At 39.8% G+C, this 21688-nt stretch overlaps 1 protein-coding gene and 1 non-coding gene across 4 annotated transcripts in view; one reads left to right on the top strand and one right to left on the bottom strand.

Moving 5' to 3' along the window:
* Positions 1–21688, top strand: part of KAZN (kazrin, periplakin interacting protein) — a 1164933-nt gene that overhangs the window by 172587 nt on the left and 970658 nt on the right. The gene's annotated exons all lie outside the window — the stretch shown is intronic.
* On the bottom strand, positions 20372–20442 carry TRNAG-UCC (transfer RNA glycine (anticodon UCC)). Its single transcript has one exon. It is a non-coding gene; the product is annotated as a tRNA-Gly (tRNA).

Here is a 21688-nt window from a genome sequence, read left to right as displayed (position 1 = left end):
CATTTCATTGCGGTGTTAATCAGTTAAATGTGGGGAGGGACCGCTTGTCCCTTAGGCATGTCAAGTGAAATAATTACCCAATGTTGTAGCCTGGTTGGCAGCCGAAAGTACGCCTTCTAAAACCACCGTGGTTTGCTAATAGAAGAGAGTCTGGGGGTGGTCTTAGAAGCTGGATTTCACGCACAACGCCCTAGGACTCTGAAAGCTTTTATTCAAGCTCTAAAAGTAAGACCTGTTTACTTGCAAAATGATGCAATTACAAATACCAAGCCATCTGTACCGTACAAATAATTCCAAATGATAGTGATCTGTGATTTGGGGCCGTGTCTGCATTACCTGGAAGACTCCGCTGGTTTTCTGAAATGCCTCAGACCCTAATTGCCATCAAGGGAAATGTTGAAAGCCTCATATTTTTTAGCCCAGCATACCTCGCCTTTTTTAATCTCTCATTTTTATGTCTGAAAAATGTTCCCTGGATTTCATGAAGGGCAGGGGCTATTAAGGAAGAAGGAAGGAAAACCTTTTCAGGCTTTCCTACTAGTTGCTGTTTATTCCTTATCAACTGCCAGCCAAGTGGTCATTGTAAGAGAAAGCTGGGGAACCACAGACGTAGTTCTGCCTCCTGCCAGGTCTTTCCACATGAGTAAGAAGGGAGGGGGGAGCACTGGGAGGTAGGAAATGTTGATGACGGAATTCTTTTTTACTTGCTTAATTTGAAACTTGAAACAGAAAATGCACCTTTTAAATTTATTTCAGAAACAGCCTTAGGTTTATAAGTAATTTCATTAATCCACTAATTCTTACAAAGCAAAATCATTCCAGTACGCTCTAATAAAAAAAAAAAAGCTATCAGAAATTCTGTAGTGGTGAGGTCGCAGTCTTTTATTTGCTGGGATAATATGATGGAAGATGAGCAGTACTGAGTTAGATAGGGCAAGACGTTAGTATTTAACGATGTGGATTCAATTGATTTTTCCTTCCCCATCCCATACTCAAAAGTCATTTTATCGGTCTTTGGCGACTATTATTAATTGTCCAAATAATGTTTGCTATTAAACATCTTAAATAAGTGCGAACTCACCAAAGGTCACATTTCTGTCCACATATCACCTGCACATAAGGTTGTGGGCTGCACAGATGATCATAAGGCATTTGCATATTATAAGGCGTTATATATGTTATAATAGCAACTACGTGTTATGGAACTGTGTTAGATTGACCTCAAGCATAAAAACAGCCACAGCCCCGTACCTTATCTGAATATTACAGGTGAGAGGAAGGCATTTTCATCCCTCGTTTCAGCAGAGGCATATGGAAGGACAGAGAGATTAAGCAACTTGCCAAAGGTCTCACAGTGAGTTAAGTGCTTGAGTCAAGATTCAAGCCTGAGTCTACCTGCAGCCTGCAGCCTACACTTTTCCTCACAGGCATGAACCCCACCAGTGGGAGAACCCCAAGGTTTCTTTTTCTCCCAGGGCCAAACAAAAGACTCACATGTACAATCACTTAAAAAAGGAAGGGGCAGGGTGTACGGGTGGTTCAGTGGTTAGAATGCCCACATTCCATGCAGGAGACCCAGGTTCAATTCCTGGGCCATGTACCTCCCTCCTCCCCCCCCCCACCCCCAAAAAGGAAGGGGGCAGGCACAAGCCGCTTGTAGAAAGGGGAGTTGTGGCACCAAGTTTAGCTGTAGAAGTCACTCTTGCATGTGTGTAGAGTATCTGAGATGAACCCGAGCTGGGACTGAGGGTTTGTCTGTTTGGGGAATTAGGGGATCACGAGCCCTCTGCTGACTTTGCTCCAGTCACTGAGCATTGGAGTTTTGGGGGGATGTTTTGGCTGAAGGACAAGGCAGAAATTGTATAGCCAGGCAAATGGAAGGCCGTGTGTGCCTCCCACTTGGAATCCTACCTGTGGATTCCAAGAGATCAAAGGGGTACAGTTAGAAGGTAACTGAGCTCTTTATGTGGAAGATTCTGTACAATTCTGAAAACATGCTTTGGGGCTCAAATGACAGCATGTTGCCCAGCATTTGGGAGAAGGCCATCTTCCCACTCCTGGATGGGGCTCAGCCTCAGGCCAGCATCCGGAGGCTAGCGGCTCTGGGGACATGAGGCAGTGCTCTTACAGGACGCTGGTGTGACCTCAGTGGCACTGATAGCAGTGACAAAGGCAGATGCCTCCCTTGGAAACCTCCTTGGACTAAGGGATGTGGTGCTTAGAGCACATCAGGCATCCTTGTAGATCCCCAGAAATACTTGGAAGGAGGGTGCTTTGCAGGGGCCTTTGGTAGTAGTTCTGCACAAGCAGTTGGAAACAACTGCCAGGGAAATCGAGTTGCAAGAATTCTGTGCTCCTTCACCCCAGCCGCAAAGCTTGGAGAACTTCGGGATGTACTTGTTCTAGTTTTTCTCATCAGCCATGTTTGTAATATTCAGTGGAAACTTGGTTTTTTGGACATAAGGGGAGTCACCAAATCTCCCTTTGCTTAGGATTAGGTACTGAATGTACAGGATTTCAGGTAGGACCATCTGGATTGAATGATGTTCCCCAGAAAAATATGTTCTTAAGCTTAATCCGTTCTGTAGATTGAACCCATTGTAAGTGGGACCTTTTGAAGAAGTTATTTTAGTTAAGGTGAGTCACACTGAATCAGGTCGGATTTAATCTGCATTAAAGAATCACTTATAAGGATCTAGAGAGAAAAAGCCACAAGAAGCAAGAAGCCAGAAGTCAACAGAACCCAAAAGAGAAAGGAGAGGACACTGCCATGTAATGGAAAAGCCAAGGAACCAGCAGCCAACCCCAGAAGGTCACAGCCTTCAGGAAGAAAGCATTGTCTTCCTGGAGTCTCAGTTTTGGACTCCTCCTCGCCGCAAACCCATAAGTCAATAAGTTTCCATTGTTCAAGCCAGTCCGTGATATGGCATTTGTCATAGCATCTGGAAACCAAGATACCCATCTCCATTAAGTCCTAGCTTTGCTGCCTTAAGGAAGTAATTTGAACTCTCCATGCCTCTATAACCTCACCTACAAAATGGGTATAATAACAATAATGTTAATTTAATATTTATATTTCATTAATTGTATTCAAATGTATATTTACATTAAATTGCCTTAAGTATATTTAAATTAATGTAAATATATTTTAATTATATGTTTAATTTATATTTTAAATAATATAAATATGACAATAATGCATGGGGCCTGCTGTAGTGAGTGCTTAGTCATCGTTAGCTGTTACTGCAAATTAAATGTTATTTAGTGGTTTTCATTTTGTGCTGCATTTTTGTTTTCTCAATTTGCTTGGGTTTTCTAACCCAGGACTGGAAGGGCTTAGTTTTGAGTCTAGGGAGAACAGGTCCTAGCTGTTGTTCCTTTTGGAAAGGACTAGGGGAGATGCTCAGCACTTACCAAGTGGGGGACTGCCCCCATGACCTGACCCACACCCCAAGCCTCTGTTTACCCATCTGTAAAATGGGATCATAATAGTACTCAATCCCCAGGGTTCTTTCGTTTTATTCCTTTTTTTTTTTTTTTTTTGTATGCTATATGGCAGGGTCACATTTCATTCTTTTCCATGTGTGTATCTGTTATTCAGCACCATTTGCTGAATTTTTGCTTGTTTGTTTGTTTTGCTTCTTTGCTTTTTGGAGGGGAATGCATGGACTGGGAATCGAACCCAGGTCTCTCTCATGGCAGGCAAGAATTTTACCACTGAATTACCATTGCATCCCCTTCCCCGGGTTCTTATAAGGATTAAATGTGGCACAATGTGCATGGAACCTTTTACGATAAGAAATATGGAAGCCCTGGTATCCTCCCACTGTGAGAGGCAGCCCAGAGAACAAAAAGAGCACGTGTGTCCCAGCCGGCAAGGTGCTGGCTCCTCTGCCTGCTGGCTGTAGGACCTGTGGCAAGTGGAGAGCAGGGAGGTCACATGCCTGGCACCTGGAAACATATCCTGACCTGCTAAGAAAACAGAAACCTGCTTGCTCAACCGAATTTAGTTCTGCTAGGAAAAAGTTGCAGGTTCTGGAGGCCCTTTTCCCACCGGACCCACCGAAGCCTTTCCTTATCAGGGCAGCTGGTTCTGAAGCTGCAACCGTATCTGTTCTCCAGGCCATGGAAGAAAGGGCAAAAACACAGTGAATGACAGTGGAGTAGGACGACAGAGGATAGCAGAGCCTCCCGTCAGGGTCCCCATAATGAACTCTGCAAATGAACACAGGAAGGACCACATCTGAGAGTGAGAGTGAGCTGCTATCAATATTTATATTGCTTGTGACATGTGAGAACACAAGCCAGCAAAAGTTCACAAAGCCAGCATTATTAAGCTAAGGAGACTGGAAAGTTTCACTCTGTATCTGTCAGTGGAGCTGAATAATTAAGCAATGGTCACAAACTCCAGTGGCACAAGGAATAAGTGAAAGCTATGAGCTATGTGGAATCTAGAGCATCTAAAGACATTCAGATTCCCTTATTATATATTAATTGATCCATTTTTATAAGGCATTCTGAAAACAGAACAAAACACTTCTGCTAGTCCAGTCCAGCCCTTAGGCTGCTGCTGGGTGTCAAATGAGCCCACTTTAACAGGTGTGGGACCCAGGACAATAGTACCGACGAAGTCCAGACGACATTCCATATTTGAATATTTGAAAGTTATCAGTCAAGCTACCAAACTGTTAAGTGAAATAAGTTCCATCCTTCTACCTTGCAAATGCACTTTCGTAACAACGTGGAGTGACAGTTTTGCAGGTAGCGTTGTCAGCTCTTTGAAGGTCTGGCCCATGGTTGGATGGGGAAAGCTGGCTCCGGGCCCCATGTCCTCTGGTCCCCTCTTTCCAGCCCCATGAGGAGCCTCACACACTTGCACATAAACATCCCTAACCTGCATGTCCAAGGCCTGTCCACATCCTCTGCACACAACTGCCCTTTGAGCATCCCTTGGGCTTAGGGGATGCCCATCACATCAGCCATGGGACCGCCTCCTGGGAGGAGGACCCTGGGGGAGAGCCTGCTCAGCATTGGAAGCATTTCTAGGCTTCTGGGACTTGTAGGTCTGGACAGCTGGGGTGCAGGTTCTGCATGGACACAGCCCCTTGGCCTCTTGGACCCCTTATCTTGTAGGGAGGGCACAGCTGGACAAGGGACAGAGTAGGGCCCTCTAGAATGGGCTCTAGAACAGGGGCCCCTCCAGCCCAGGTCTCAGGGGCAGAAATGGTCTCAAAATGATCTGGGGACGTCTAGGTCTGAAGGAACCCCCCACCCACATGCTCTCTGAGAGCGGTGGACTGAGATGCAGAGGCTCTGGGCTCTGGGCCAGCATCTGCCACTAACTTGCCCTGTGACTTTCAACACGTTGCGTCTCTGTGGGCCTTAGTTTCCCGTCACTGAAATGGAGATGTTGAATTAGGTCATCTCTGCTGTAGTTTTCCATCCCATGAAAAGAAAGATGTTTGTTTTTATTTGTATCACCTCATGATAAACTTTGATTTTGTGCAAAAGTTAGGAGAGGAAGTCATTTTAAATCTGCTGTTTCATTTCTCATTTGAGAACAGTTTCCTTGCAATTTTGGTCACAAAAGGAGAAATAAATTTGGAGTGGGGGAATGCCTGGAATGAAATACTGGGCTCATATTACTAATTACTTGTACTAAGTGGTTGTATAATGGAGAATTTGAATATAAATACTTTCTCTTTTTAGTCTAACACTTAACTATGTGAATAACAAAAATCCTCACATGCAATCAGAGTTCATTTAAATGTTAATTTTAATTTTTATTTACCACTTGGTCTCCCTGCTGAAATATACATAAGTTAAAGCAATTGCAGCTAAGGTTCCTTCTGCCACCACTGGCGGGACTCACTCTTGCTATAATGGTCGTTTCCAGTGATTTATTTCCTCTATGAATCGCCTTTGTTGCAAGAGAGGAGAAAATGAATTTCTTTAGAAGATGTATTAATCTCCCCCTGCACACATCAAGGTACAAAAACTAACACACCAGGAACACACTCGCTAAGAATTTTGAAGCAGGACAGATAAGGTTCGTGTATTAAACCTGAAGACGGTAGAAGGAATTTTGTACTTGTAAAAAACTGATCTGCGTAGACCTCTAAAAAAAATAATAATGAAAGCTTTTGAACACAGACAGGTTTGGACCATAGATGGAAAGTTGCTTTACAAATAGTTGTTTTTTCCCTTTCCTGGCTCAGCAGTCCCGTTCAGAAGTGACCTACCCAAATGTGATACACGGTGGTGTCTTGTTCTCAACACGATGGACGTTTGGGGCTGGAAAATTCTCTGTTTCGGGGGCTGTCCTGGGTTATTACTTATCTGATCCTTTACAGAAAGAGTTTGCTGACCCCAGATTTAAAACACCCAGCAACACCCCTGTGAGTTTGCCCTGGGGCCCTGAGGTACCCCAAACTCATCAGTCTGACAATCTTAGGAACAGCTGGGATGCAGACAAGTAAATAGCCTGCCCTGCGTCACAGGGCAGGCAGGGCTGGAGCTGGGCTCAGAGTCTGTCCAGGCGGTCTGGTGTTAGGGTCCCTATTCTCAGCCATTCTTTTATTTCCTGACTCGTGCACTGTTACTCAGCTCTCTTGCTTATGATGGGCTGCTTTGGACCGGTTGCTTCTTTATATTAGTTGATGGTTGCAGGGAGGGTTCTCTGTTTCTTCAAGTACAGCAGCTGTGTCTCCTGGTCCTTTAGGCTGCACCCTCCATGGGCTTTGTCCTCTGCAGTGCCCTGACCCCAGGTGTTCTGCCATCAGCTTGTTGCCAAAATGCTGGTGGTGAGAACCCACTTTCCTAAGTGCCTCTGCAAGAAATCCATGCCAATAGTTTTCCCAGCTATGAGTCTTAGACAGGTTTATAGATTCCTTTGGCTCTGGATAGGCAAAGAATACACCTTTGGGATGGGTGCTCAGGTTACCCAAAAGATCTGTCTTCAGCCTCATTTCTGTGTCTCATCCCCCTGGTTACAGCAGCAGCAATTTAAAACAGCCCCTCACTCCACAGAGGCTTGGCGTGCTTTTTAAGACCCGGAAGACCAACCTGTTCCTCCGTCCCCCAGGCTTTGAGGCCATACTGAAAACTTTGAAAAAATAAAATAAAATGCAAATATATGGCACAGGCAATCATTATGCTGAACATGCATTTCTGCATCTTAGAACATTCAATATGGTTTAGTGATTGAGTGGGCGGGAAGCTGAGCTGGTGTGGGTGCTTCCTACGAGTTCTGCATCCTTGTGACTCCTTGAACCTTTTCTCCTTTGCAGTTGATGCAGTCTGTAGTTACATGTATGTGTGCATATGCAATTTTGGATTGTCTGTTTTTCTCACTAGATCTGATCTCTCCCTGCGGCACTTAGGACAGTGCCTGGAAAACAATAGGTGTTCAGTAATGATTTGCTGAAAGATCTTGGGCAAGTCATTTATCATTTCTGAAACTCCAGTTTCCCTATCTGGAAAATAGCAATATTAAGAGTATCAACTTCATTGGGCCTTTGGTAGAGCAGATGCTTAGCATATAGTAAATGGTCTTTGTTATTCTGCCTGGTCATTTTCCTATATGCCTTTCCTAAAATACTCAGTGTCACGTATAGCTTTGGGCATTGCATACGTGCTCTGAATCCTAACTTAGCACATAGCCAGCTTGTCTTACTTGTTTTGACAACTCCAGGTAACGATTTGTCATTAATAGCTACAGCTGAAGTTTGACAGCGTCCTTCCCTCCCCCACCCAGAGTTGCCATGGTTTCTAAGACCTTGTCACTAAACAACCCCGAAGATACAGAAAGAACCTTCCTACAAATTGCCATTAAGACATGCTTGTCACCCTGGGAAAAGCTAATGGACAGAAACATATTGATGTGTTAACAGTTTGAGACCTTTCCCCTAAGAAACCTTTTAGCTAGCAAGGGTTCATCCACCTTAATTAAAAATTATCCAATGGATACATCTTTTTCTGTCACTTTTTTTTTTATGGGCACACACAAAGGTTTTATTATTTTTTTTTTAAGGAAATTAAATTTAAAAACCGATCCATCTTCAAGTAAATCCTTTGTTTGCTTTATTAAGAGAAAAGCCTGCTGGCTATTAGTTGTCAATTGAAGGTAGGTGTTAATTAAAGTGGTCATGCCCAAGCACTCTTAGGGATCAGTCTGCCACTTGGGCCCCCCTTGTTTAAGATGGCGGTACTGAATTGCAACATTTTATCCATGATATAATTGCTTGGTACCACCCTGAGATACAAGAGATAAGACTTAATAATGAGTTTGCTATGTAAATTTTGAACACTATTTTTCTCTACCAAATAATGATACACATTCCCAGGATGATTTAAACCAGGGATATGATTTCACAGGTTAATTCCGGTCCCTTATCTCCTTTTGCATGGTTCGTGAGCTAAGAATGGTTTTTACATTTTTCGGCGGTTGAAAAAGATAAAAAGGATGTTATTTCATGTCAAGTGAAAACAATATGGAAAGCAAATTTCAGTGTCCATGAATAAAGTTTTATTGACACTCAGCCACATCCATTTTTTAATGTATTGTCTCTGGCTGCTTTTGTGCTACGATGGCAGAATTGAGTAGTTATAATAGATGCAGTATAGCCCACAAAGACTTAAAATATTTATTATCTGGCCCTTGGCAGAGAAAGCTGGCAGATCCCTGACTTAAATGATTACTATGATGCTAAAGCTTGACCTGAAGCGTCACGCACATGCACACATGCACACGCACACACGTACACTCAGTCCCTCCTTTCTCCTAGCATCTCTCTGCTAGAGCTGCCTGGGAAGTAACCATTCTATGGCATATTTATCTCTTGGAGTGGTAAAGCAGTATTATCAATAATGTACGCTCATCTGTCCTCTCCCAAGCAAGTGAACTCTGGTTTAATGAGGAGTGAGCTGTATAAATGGAAGCTGATATTTGTGGTTTGCTGGGAATCAGTGCTACCTTTCAGGGAAGTGTTAATCCCCACAGTCTCTTAGCTCAGGTCCTCTTCCTGAAAAAGGGAGAAACCAGCATGGCCCCAGATGCTCCAGCAAGTACAGTTCAGGCACAGCGGTGGGAGAAATGTTGGACCAGTGACCAAGATGGCAAAAGGAGCTGACTGTGAAGAAATGACAGTTAACACACCTCCTTGTTGTCCTACAAGGTGGGTGGGATTTGGGGTTGATTTCTGAAGCTCCTGCCATACATGGCTGCTTAGAGACCCAAGTTAACCTTTGATTGCCCGCTATGGGGAGACTTAGGGGTTTGGTAGGAGCATGTGCCTTAAAGAAGCCTGCCACTCAGGGACACAAGCAAAATTGCAACACGTGTCATGGTAACTGCATCTGCGGGCCAACTCAGAGCAAACTGGTAAAGCACATGACGTGTTTTTAGCCGAACTCTCCACCTGCTCTCACACACCCTGCGTGCCCTGCTTCTCTTTCCTGTGCTTCGCTAGCTGACAAGGTTTCCCTGCTATCTCTGCCGACCGAAGGTCCAGGCTCTCCCTGGGGACCAAACCTGCTTGCCCTCACCCATCCCTGGCCTCCTGCTGCTCCACGGCCACCAGGATCTTGGCCTCCTCTTCTAGATTCTTCTTTGCACATAGTGTTTCCTTGTAGCTTATCAATTTGGCAGAAGTGTGTGACTATAAATAACACCAGTGGATGCTATATGAATATATTTTAGTATAAAATAGCTGTGAAAAGCAATATATTTTAGAAATTGGGTAAGAGAGCTGTTGAACTAGCTGCCTGAAATAAAATTCTAGCTCTACCCCTTGCCAGTGCTTTTGGGCAGGTTTACTAACCTCCATGAACCTCAGGAGTCTCATTTGAAAAATAAGCTGCTACCATCCGATGGGATGCTTTTGAAGAGTCAGTGATTGTGTACGTGCCTAGCACGGCGGCTGGCTCAGTGTAATGGCCTATCAATGAGAGCTCTTGTATTTCCAGGTAACAAAGAGCATGGGTATCATTACGTCCTGGAATGTGCAGCTTCAGAGCCACTCAGACCTAGGAAGGTCACTGGAGCAGCCTCTGCACTTAATGGTCAGTAGCTTCAGAAGCCCACTCCTGAGCTGGCATGGTTGGTCACTGCAGCTTTGTATCAGGCTGAGCCCTCACTCACAGCATCACTGCCTGCTGATCTTGTCCAGATGTTGTTGTCAGCATTGTCCTTCCTTTTCCTTTTTCCTCATGAATGCAATCAAACCTCCCCTCCCCCTCCCTTTCATTTAGGAAATATTTATTAATCACCTACTCTGTGCTGTACAAAGACCCGGGGCTCTAGCAATGAGCAAAACAGACATAGTCCCTTCTGTGGTCCATTAGGAAGGAGATAGGCATTAATCAATTAAACACAAGCAGATTTACATTTTCAAGACCCAGCTGGCTGCAGTGTAAAGTGGAGAATGGATGGGAGCAGAACTGGCAGAAAGAAGTGGCTTTGCCAGAAATGATCAGAAGGTAAGACCAAGGTGGCCCAGCAAGGGTTGACCGTGGAGATGGGACAGGAGGGGTGTCAAGGAGGACCCACGGTTTTCCAACTTGCACTTGAAGATCAGGTTGTCATGGGAGAAAGGCCTGGTTATGGACAGAAGATCATGAGTTCAGTGGAGTGTCAGTCAGACATTGGATATATGGCTCTTAGAGGAATTCTCCCTGTTCTTGACATGTAAAACCTGAACATGTACAAAACTGCAAAAAACTGCATCTCTAAATACCCTGGCCTGCAGATATGCATGCATGCATGCATTATATGCATGCTTCAGCATGGAAAAAGCAATCATCCTCCACCCCATGGAAGCCCATGATGAGGGACTGGCTAGCACAAAGCAAGTTCAAAAGCATACAATTAGCTCCTTTACAATATAAATAGTATTGAAACTATTTTTTCAAGCCCCTCCTTTTTCCTCAAGTGATCACCTTGTATCAATATGAGTGGTCATTTAAAAACGTACATCTGTGCATACATACGTGTGTATGTATATATGTGTGTGTGAGTGGAAAATTGGATCCCTGCAGGCAAACAGAGGTTTCCTGGAACTCACTGAGTCTCAGAGGTGATTCCTATTTTCCTTCATTGAAAGGTTCCCAATACCTGACTGCACTATTATTCCCTTGAGGAAACCATTCCCCCTCAATGCCGCTGAGTTTGTTGTCAGGTCAGGATAGATCCTGTCCTCTCTGAGGGCCTTGGTGCTTTGTATGAGCTGAGTTATTCTGCTCTGCTGTAATTAGGTAATTTTTTGAAAATTGCCCTATGATTTTTTTCAACTTCATTAAGATATAATTTACATACTACGAGTTAACCAATTTTCAGTGCACAATTCATTGAGTTTTGATAAATGCGTCTATCACTCTCACTGCAATCATGATAGAGGACATCTTTATTATCCCAAAGAGTTGTCTCATGGCCTTGGCAGTCTTTCTGCTCCCCTCACCCTCTGACCACTGCCTCTACTCATCTGCTCCTATCATTATAGTTTGACCTTTTCTGGAATTTTATATCATTGAAATTATTCAGTATGTAAACTTTAATGTCTGGCTTCTTTCAGTTAACATAATGCTTTTGAGAATCAGCCATGTTGTTGCATGCATTAATAGTTCATCCCTTTTCGTTACTAAGGAATATTCCATTGTATGGCTGTGTCATAATTCACAGTTGATGGACATCTGGCTTCTTTCCAGTTCCAGGCAATTACAAATAAAGTCTTTATGGGGGCAGAGGTTTTCATTTCTTTTGAATAAGTACCTGGGAATAGAATTACTGTCTCCTATGTTAAGTCATTTATCATATGGTAAAACTTGATAGGAAACTGTCCGAACTGTTTTCCAAAGTGACTGTGACATTTTGCATCCCCTCAGCAATATGTAAGAATTCAGTTTTCCTCACCCTCTCCGATACTTTTTAATTATGGTCATTTCAAAGTCTGTGACATGGTATTTCATTATGGCTTGAATTTACATTTTCTTAATAGTTATTGATATTGAGCATCTTTTTGTCTTTTTATTGCCATCTTATTTATACTTCGGCAAATTGTCAGTTTAAATCTTTTGCCCATTTTTACTGGTCATTTGACTTCATATAACTGAGTTTTAAGAATTTTTCATATATTCTGGGTACAAATTCTTTAACAAATATATTTTTTGCAAATGTTCTCTCCCAGTTTTTGGTTTGTGTTTTCATTTTCTTACAGGGCCTTTTGAGAATCAAAAGTGTTTAATATTGATGAAGTCCAAGTTATCAATTTTTTCTTTTACATTTCATGTTTTAAGTAATCTTTGCCTATTTAAGTAGACTTTGCTAAGTCCAAAGTCATTAACATTTTCTCCTATGTTTTCTTCTAGAGGTTTTATAATTTAACTCTTACATTTAGATCTATGATTCGTTGTGAGCTAATTTTTTTTTATTAATCAAAAAAAAGAAAAGAAATTAACACAACATTTAGAAATCATTCCATTCTACACATGCACTCAGTAATTCTTAGTATCATCACATAGATGTATGATCATCATTTCTTAGTACATTTGCATCGATTTAGGAAAAGAACTAGCAAAACAACAGAAAAAGATATAGAATGTTAATATAGAGAAGAGAATTAAAATAATAATACTAATAAAAAAAATATATATATAAAAAGGAAAAAGAAAAAAAAACAAAAACAAAAGATACAAACAAACAAAAAACTATATTTCAGGTGCAGCTTCATTCAGTGTTCCAACATAGTTACATTACACTTAGGTATTATTGTGCTGTCCATTTTTGAGTTTTTGTATCTAGTCCTGTTGCACAGTCTGTATCCCTTCAGCTCCAATTATCCATTATCTTACCCTGTTTCTAACTCCTGCTGGTCTCTGTTACCAATGATATATTCCAAGCTGATTCTCGAATGTCAGTTCACATCAGTGGGACCATACAGTATTTGTCCTTTAGTTTTTGGCTAGACTTACTCAGCATAATGTTCTCTAGGTCCATCCATGTTATTACATGCTTCATAAGTTTAGTCTGTCTTAAAGCTGCATAATATTCCATCATAGGTATACGCCACAGTTTGTTTAGCCACTCTTCTGTTGATGGACATTTTGGCTGTTTCCATCTCTTTGCAATTGTAGATAATGCTGCTATAAACTCTGGTGTGCAAATGTCCGTCTGTGTCTTTGCCTTTAAGTCCTTTGAGTAGATACCTAGCAGTGGTATTTCTGGGTCGTAATCCATTCTGCCAGTCTATGTCTTTTGATTGGGAAATTCAGTCCATTAACTTTTAGTGTTATTACTGTTTGGATAATATTTTCCTCTACCATTTTGGCTTTTGTATTATATATATCATATCTGATTTTCCTTCTTTCTACACTTTACTCCATATCTCTCTCTTCTGTCTTTTCTTATCTGACTCTAGTGCTCCCTTTAGTATTTCTTGCAGAGCTGGTCTCTTGGTCACAAATTCTCTCAGTGACTTTTTGTCTGAGAATGTTTTAATTTCTCCCTCATTTTTGAAGGACAATTTTGCTGGATATAGAAGTCTTGGTTGGCAGTTTTTCTCTTTTAGTAATTTAAATATATCATCCCACTGTCTTCTAGCTTCCATGGTTTCTGCTGAGAAATCTACACATAGTCTTATTGGGTTTCCCTTGTATGTGACAGATTGTTTTTCTCTTGCTGCTTTCAAGATCCTCTCTTTCTCTTTGACCTCTGACATTCTAACTAGTAAGTGTCTTGGAGAACGCCTATTTGGGTCTATTCTCTTTGGGGTGTGCTGCACTTCTTGGATCTGTAAATTTATGTCTTTCATAAGAGTTGGGAAATTTTCAGTGATAATTTCTTCCATTAGTTTTTCTCCTCCTTTTCCCTTCTCTTCTCCTTCTGGGACACCCACAACATGTATATTTGTGCGCTTCATATTGTCATTCAGTTCCCTGATCCCCTGCTCAAGTTTTTCCATTCTTTTCCCTATAGTTTCTGTTTCTTTTTGGAATTTAGATGTTCCATCCTCCAGTTCACTAATTGTAGCTTCTGTCTCTTTAGATCTACCATTATAGGTATCCATTGTTTTTTCCATTTTTTCTTCTTTGTCCTTCACTCCCATAAGTTCTATGATTTGTTTTTTCAGATTTTCTATTTCTTCTTTTTGTTCAGCCCATGTCTTCTTCATGTCCTCCCTCAATTTATTGATTTGGTTTTTGAAGAGTTTTTCCATTTCTGTTCGTATATTCAGCATTAGTTGTCTCAGCTCCTGTATCTCATTTGAACTATTGGTTTGTTCCTTTGACTGGGCCATATCTTCAATTTTCCGAGCGTCATCCATTATTTTCTGCTGGTGTCTGGGCATTTGATCAGATTTCCCTGGGTGTGGGACCCGGCTGGTTGAAAGCTTTTTCTGTGAAATCTCTGGGCTCTGTTTTTCTTTTCCTGCCCAGTAGGTGGCGCTCGTGGCGCTTGTCTGTCTGTGGGTCCCGAATCTCGCAGTCGGCCCAGGAAACCGCGTGCGTGGAGGGGAGGTCACCGGCCGCCGCGGCTTGGGGAAGTGCCGGTCCAAATTGCCCAGCTGGCCCGAGACACCAAGCGTGGCGGGAGGGCCCCGCTATCCAACGTTCCCAGTCAGACCGGGAAGCCACGTGTGTGGAAGGGACCCCGGTCACCAGCCGCCCCGGCCGGGAAAACGCGCACCCCTTGGGTATCTCACCGCAGGGGATTCTTCCTGCCTGTTCAGCCGTTCCAGAATGGGGTACGCTGTCTTTTTGGTCTCTGTCGTGGCTCTGGGAGCTGTTTCGTATTGTTTCTGTTTCTTTAGTTGCTTTTCTGGAGGAGGAACTAAGACCCACGCGTCTTACTAAGCTGCCATCTTCTCCGGAAGTCCATGAGTTAATTTTTATATACGGTTTGAGGGAAGAGTCTATTGTTTTGCCTGTGGATATCCACTTGTTCTAGGGTCAATTGTTGAAAAGACCATCTTTTCTCCATTGAATTATCTTAGCACCTTTGTTGAAAATGAATTGACCACATATGCATGGTTCTATTTACGGATACTCTGCTCCATTGATCTCTGTTTGTATCTTTATGCAAATACCACGTGATCCTGATTACTTCAACTTTATAATGTTTGAAATATAGTATAAGACCTATAACTTTACTGTTTTTCAAAATAGTTTTTGCTATTATAGGTCCTTTGCATTCCCTTTAAATTTTATAATTAGTTTGCGAATTTCTTCAAGAAATCTTGCTGGGAATTTGAGTGGGGATAACTTACATCTTGATGATGATGGTAATAATAAGAGTAACAATATTAAATCCTCCAATCAATAAGCTGATATTGCTTCATTTATTTAGGTCTGTTCTTTTTCCTCTCAGCAATGTTTTGCAGTTTTTAATTTATCATTTTTTTTCTGTCATGACTTGAAAAAAGTCTCGTAATTTTGGTGTTATCATAAATGGTATTTTGAACTTGAAAAAAGTTCTTACAATTCTGATTCTGCCATAAATATTCAATTTCCAATTTTCTCTTGCCAGTATATGAAATACAAATAATTTTTTAACAGTGACTATGTATCCCGTGTCCTTGATAAATTCACTTATTAGTTCTAATAACTGCTTGTAGATTCTTTATTATATTCTATATGGGCAATCCATTAGTCTGCAAATTAAGCCAGTTTTGCTTCTTTTGTTCTAACTTATGTGCCTATTTATTTCTATTTCTTGCCTTATTGCTCTGGCTAGAACTCCAGTGCAATGTTGAATACAAGTTGTTCTAGTTAGTAGCTGCCAGAATGCAATATAGCAGAAACGGAATGGTTTTTAAAAAGGGGGAATTTAATAAGTTACAAGTTTACAGTTCTGAGACTGAGAAAATGTCCCAATTAAAACAAGTCAATAGAAATGTCCAATTTAAGGCATCCGGGGAAAGATACTTTGGTTCAAGAAGGCCGATGATGTTCAGTGTTTCTTTCTCAGCTGGAAGGGCACATGGCGAACATGGCGGCATCTGCTGGCTTTCTCGTGGCTCTACAAAAAGGGACTGTCTCCAAAATATTTCCTCTTTTAAAGGATTCCAGTAAGCCACTCCTCCTTCAATGGGTGGAGACACACCTCCATGGAAATCATCTAATCAAAAGTTACCACCTGCAACTGGGTGGGTCACATCTCCTTGGGAACGATAAAGATGCTCCCCCCAGCAATACTGAATGAGGATTAAAGGACATGGCTTTTCTGGGGTCCACCATAGATTCAAACCAGCACACAACCGAAGAAAGTAGACATCTTTACCTTGTTCCAAATGTTATGAGGAAAGAATTCAGTCTTTTCCATTAAGTGTAGTGTTAGCTATAGTGTTTAGTAGATGTATTTTGTCAGATGAGGAAGTTCCCTTCTATCTATCACAACTTTGCTGAGAGCTCTTATCAGAGGTAGATGTTAAATTTTTTAAAATACTTTTTTCTGCAACTATTGAGATGGTCATATGTTTTTTTCTTTCTTAGTCTGTTTATATGATAAATTATATTGATTAATTTTGAAAATTAATCTAACCTTGCATTCCTGGCATCAATTCCACTTGGTCATGATATACTATCTTTTGAATATATTGCTGAATTTAATTTGCTAAAGTTTTGTGAAAGATTTTTATGTCTAAATTCTTGAGAAATATTAGTTTGGGGTTTTCTTTTCTTGAAATATTTTATCTGGTTGGTATCGGTAAAATTGGCCTCATAAAGTGAGTCAAGAAGTGTTCTTTCCTCTTTTATTTGGTATATGATATTATTTCATCCTCAGATATTTGGGTATAAATCACCAATGACTCCCTATGCCTGAAGATTTACTTGAGGGAAGGTTTTAGGTACTAATTTAATTACTTCAATAGAGGCAGGGCTATTCAGGTTATCTATTTCTTTATGGGTGAGCTTTGTTAGTTAGACTTTTTCAAGAAGTTTGCCCATTTATAAGCTGTTTAACTTATTGGCATAAATGTTGAGCAAATATTAATTAATTATGCTTTTAATAAAGAATTTGAAGTGATTTCCCCTCTTTCATTCCTAGCATTGATTATTTGTTTCCTTATCATTATTGCTAAAGGTTTATGATTTTATTGATCTCTACAAAAGAAAGTTTTTGGTTTCATTGATTGAATTGCTTCTCTCATTTCATCAATTTCTGATCTGTTTATTATTTCCCTTTTCTCCTTACTTTGGGTTTAATTTTTTCATTTGTTTCTAGTTTCTTAAGGTGGAAGCTGCGTCTTTGATTTTTTTTTAATTTAAGATAAAAATAAAAGAAAAATTAAAATTAAATAAATAAAGAAATGTCTTCTTTTTTAATATAAGTATCTTATACTATAGATTTCCCTGTAGGGAATTTGGCTATTTCTCAAAAATATTAGTGTGCTGTGTTTTTATTTTTTAACTCATTTCAAGACACTTTCTAATTTCCATCTTATTTATTCTTTGATCCATAGGTTATTTAGAAGTTTGCTGTTTATCAAATATTTGACAATTTTCCAGATATTCTGTTAGTGATTTTTATTTTAATTCTGTTTTGGTCAACAAACATAATTTGTGAGAGTTCAGTTCTTACAAATTTGTAGATGGTTGTTTATGACTCATAATATGGTCTATACAGTAAATATTTCATGTGCACTTGAAAGAATATATATTCTGTTGCTGTTGGGCAGAGTGAACTTTAAATTTCACTTAGATCATTTGATAAGTGATAAGTATTGTTCAGGTCTTCCATTTCTTACTGATTTTCTGTCTACATGTTTGACCAGTTATTGAGCGAAGGATGTTGAACTCTCTAGCTGTAATTGCAGATTCATCTATCTCTTCCTTTACTTCTATCATATATTGCTTCATCTACTTTGATGTTATTAGGCCCATACATATTTAGGATTATTATGGCCTCTAGATGAATTGACTTGTTTATCATTTGGAAATGTCTCTCTTCATCTTTGGTATGAGAATGAAATTTACTTTGAGATTAGTGTCACCATTTCAGCTTTGTTTTGATTAATGGCTGCATGCTATATTTTTTTCTATTCTTTTACTTTTTAACTTCTCTGTTCATTTATATTTAAAATAGACTTAATAATTAGAATATAATTGGGTCTTCCTATTTTATCCAATCTGACAAGTTCTGTCTTTTAATTGCGATGTTTAGAGTATTTCCACTGAATGTGAATATTGATATAATAGTGTTTAGATATGCCATCTTGCTATTTATGTCTGATTTTAGTTCATTTTCTTTTCTTGACTTCTTTTGGATTAATTGAATATTTTCTGTGATTCCATTTTATCTTTATTTTTGCTTATTAGCTATTCATTGTCATTTTTAAGAAAAAAATAATATGATGTTTACAATATACATCTTTAACTTGTCATAGTGTCTCTTTAAATAATATTATAGTGTAAAAATCTTGCAGCAGTATGCCTTGTGCTATTGTTAGCATTAATTTTACTTTAATCATGGTGTAAGCTGCACATTAAATTGCTGTTATTTATGCTTTTGATAGTCATAATCATTTATCTTTTAAAAATATTTACAAAAATGAGACAAAAAGTCTTCTATATTTACCTCCATATTTACTATTTCTGGAGCTTCTTTATGTAGATCCAAATTTCCATCTAGTGTTATTTTCTTTCTGATGAAAAACTTGCCAAATGATTCTTATTATACTGTCATACAGGTGACAAGTTTTCTCAGCATTTGGATGGCTAAAAAAACTTTTCCCATCATTATTTGTTAAAGATACTTTGGTTTACTCTAGAATTCTTGGTGTATTTTATTTTGTACTTTAAAGTTGTCATTCCATTTTCTTCTGACTTGCATAGTTTATAATGAGGAGTTTATTGACATTATTATCATTGGTCCTCTCTACATAATGTATCTTTTTTTCTCTGAATGCTTTTAAGATTTTGTCTTTATCACTGTTTTTTTATTTTTGTTTTTGTAATTTGATTATTATGTGATATGGCACATTGTGTCTTTTGCTTTGGGTTTGTTGAGCTCCTTAGATTTATGAGTTTATAGTTCTCATCAAAACTGGAAAACTTTTGACCATTATTTCTTCAAATATGTCCTCCAACCTCCACTTTTCTGGGACTCCAATTTCATGATTGTTAAGCCACTTGATATTGTTATTGTCCCTCAGCTCATAGATGATTTGTCATTTCTGCACTCTTTTCTGTCTGTGCCTTATTTTGGATAGCTTCTTTTGCTATCAAGTTCACTAATCTTTTCTGCAGCCTCTAACCTGCTATTAAACCCATCTAGTATACTTTTCATTTCTAATGTATTTTTCAGCCCTAGAAATTTAAGGTCATCTTTTTAATAGCTTTCATTTTTCTCTCAAAAATTGCTCTGCCTTTTTTGACATATAGAGCATATTTTAATGTCCCTCTGTCATTTTTTGGTCTGTTTAGATTTATTGAGTTTTCTTCTAGCCGTGGGTTGTATTTTTCCATTTCTTCTCACTCCTAAAACTTTTGATGGATTTCTGACATTGTGAATATCACACTGCTGGTTGCTGTATTTTGTTGCCATGCTTTAATTTTTATTGTATGTTGTCCTAGGACACAGTAATTTGGAACCTTTTTGATTCTTTTGTGGCTGGCTTTTAACCTATGTTAGGGTAGGTGCAGGGCAACTTTTAATCTAGGGTTAACTTAACCCTACTGCTGAGCAATACCTATTCAAGGATTCTATTCAATGCCCCCTATATCTATACTGGCTGATGGAAACATGAATTATTACCAGTTCTACAGGCACTGTGTGTTTCTCTGCCTGCTCTTTCTTGTTGTTCTTTCCTGGCCCCACAAAGTTTCCTCCCGTATGTGCACAGATCAGCACTCAGCCAAAGACTTGAGAAAGCCCTCTGCAAATTTTCAGAGCTCTTTGCCTATGCAGAGTCTCCTCTCTAATATTTTGGCACGCATATCCTAGCTGCCTTGACTGACTCAAACCCAAGACTGTTTCTTCAACTCAATGAGAACGTTGAATTTGGCTCCTTTTCCTGCACTGTGGTCTGGAACCTCTCTCCAGCAGTAAGCTGAGGTCATTGTAGGGCTCAGCTTGTTTCTTCTCTGCCTCAGGGACAGCTCTCTCATGCTGCTTGTCATCCAATGTCTGAAGACTGTTTCATTTCTTTTCTTCCAGCTTTCTAACCTTTTTAAGGTAAGAGGCTAAATTTGGTCTTAGTTACTCCCTCATGGCTAGAAGTGAAAGTTGTGTCTATTACTTCATTCCCACTTACCTATGTTGCTACAGGTAAAAAGGTCACAGTTATTACATATCTTACAAAAACATTTTTTGTTACTGTCAGAGCATTTAGTTAATGTCAAAATTTCCCACAGCATTTTTTTGGGGTCATGGGGGTGCATGGACCGGGAATCGAACCTGGGTCTCCCGCATGGAAGGCGAGCATTCTACCGCTGAACCACCCATGCACCCTTCCCACAGCATTTTGTACATATCAAATTCATAGCTATTTTTTCTCTATTTCAACCATTCTTAACTTTGGTGGTGGTGGTGATAGGGCATGGATTTGTTAGAGAATCCAAGGGCGTGGACTCTCTTCTCTGAAAAATGCACTCACTCACACATACAATTTAAGAAGTACAAAAAGTCCTTGAGTCTCTCATGGAACTTGATATATCTAGACTCCAGGTGAAAAACTCTTGCTCTAATTCATATTAGCTTTGTTTTTTACTTTGGTGATCAGAAAATTGATAATTTCTGCCCTTTCCTTACCACAGAAGGTTATTGTGCAAGATCACACAATGCTTTAAAAATGTAGAAATATAATTTAATTTTTTTTAGTTAGTGTTGTGATTATTATTACTGTTGTTATTATCAATATCATTTACAGTAATGGCTTTTAGGTGGTTTTTAAAATGTAGTAACTAATTCTTATAATAATTTAGTTTCAGTTTAGTTTAACCTTATAGTAAACTTTTTTCAAAAGAGTTTACTTAAGTTAGAATTAGAAGATAACAGCATGCATATACAGATATAAACATACATTATATACATGCATTCATACACACTGATACATCCATCCATGCAGGTACACACACCACCCTTATTTGGGGGTGGGGCGGGGTGCATAGTCTGGGAATCAAACCCGGCTCTCCTGCATTATTTTTTTAAAAATTTAATACAGTTATAGCCATTTATTTGTACTGAAAACATGTTTTGTCCTTTATTTCCTTCCCTCAAGTTTCTGTCTTCTGGTTGAGTACTTGTCATACACATTTATACAATTTTTGCATTGATTTACAAGTAAGTGTCATGTCATGGACTTTACAAAACTCATTTCTCTGTGCTATTAAAATCAAGAAAGATGCAGTTTAAGGAACAGTCTTCTTCAGGTAGCTCTCTGAACTAGTTACCTGTGATAATTCAATATTGGCTGTGCATGATCTTTGATAAAAATGCAAAGACTTCCCGGGTTTCCGCCTGACCACATATGCTGTATTTCCTCCCCTTTTCGCCCTCCACCAGCCACGTGGAAGCCATGGCTGCATCTGTCCTGATCACACCACACTCGTTTCCATGGTGCCCGTCGTCACGCCGTGCAGTCTTCCTGCTGGCCTGCCTCTGCATCCTTTCCCTTGCCACTCGAGCCTGTGCCCCCATCTCAGTCACCACCCAAGAGGAATTTTGTTCCTTGCCCTCTTCACGTAACCAAGC

The sequence above is a fragment of the Tamandua tetradactyla genome, chromosome 2 (assembly GCF_023851605.1).
Source record: "Tamandua tetradactyla isolate mTamTet1 chromosome 2, mTamTet1.pri, whole genome shotgun sequence".
NCBI lineage: Eukaryota > Metazoa > Chordata > Mammalia > Pilosa > Myrmecophagidae > Tamandua > Tamandua tetradactyla.
This window is presented reverse-complemented; position numbering and strand designations above follow the sequence as displayed.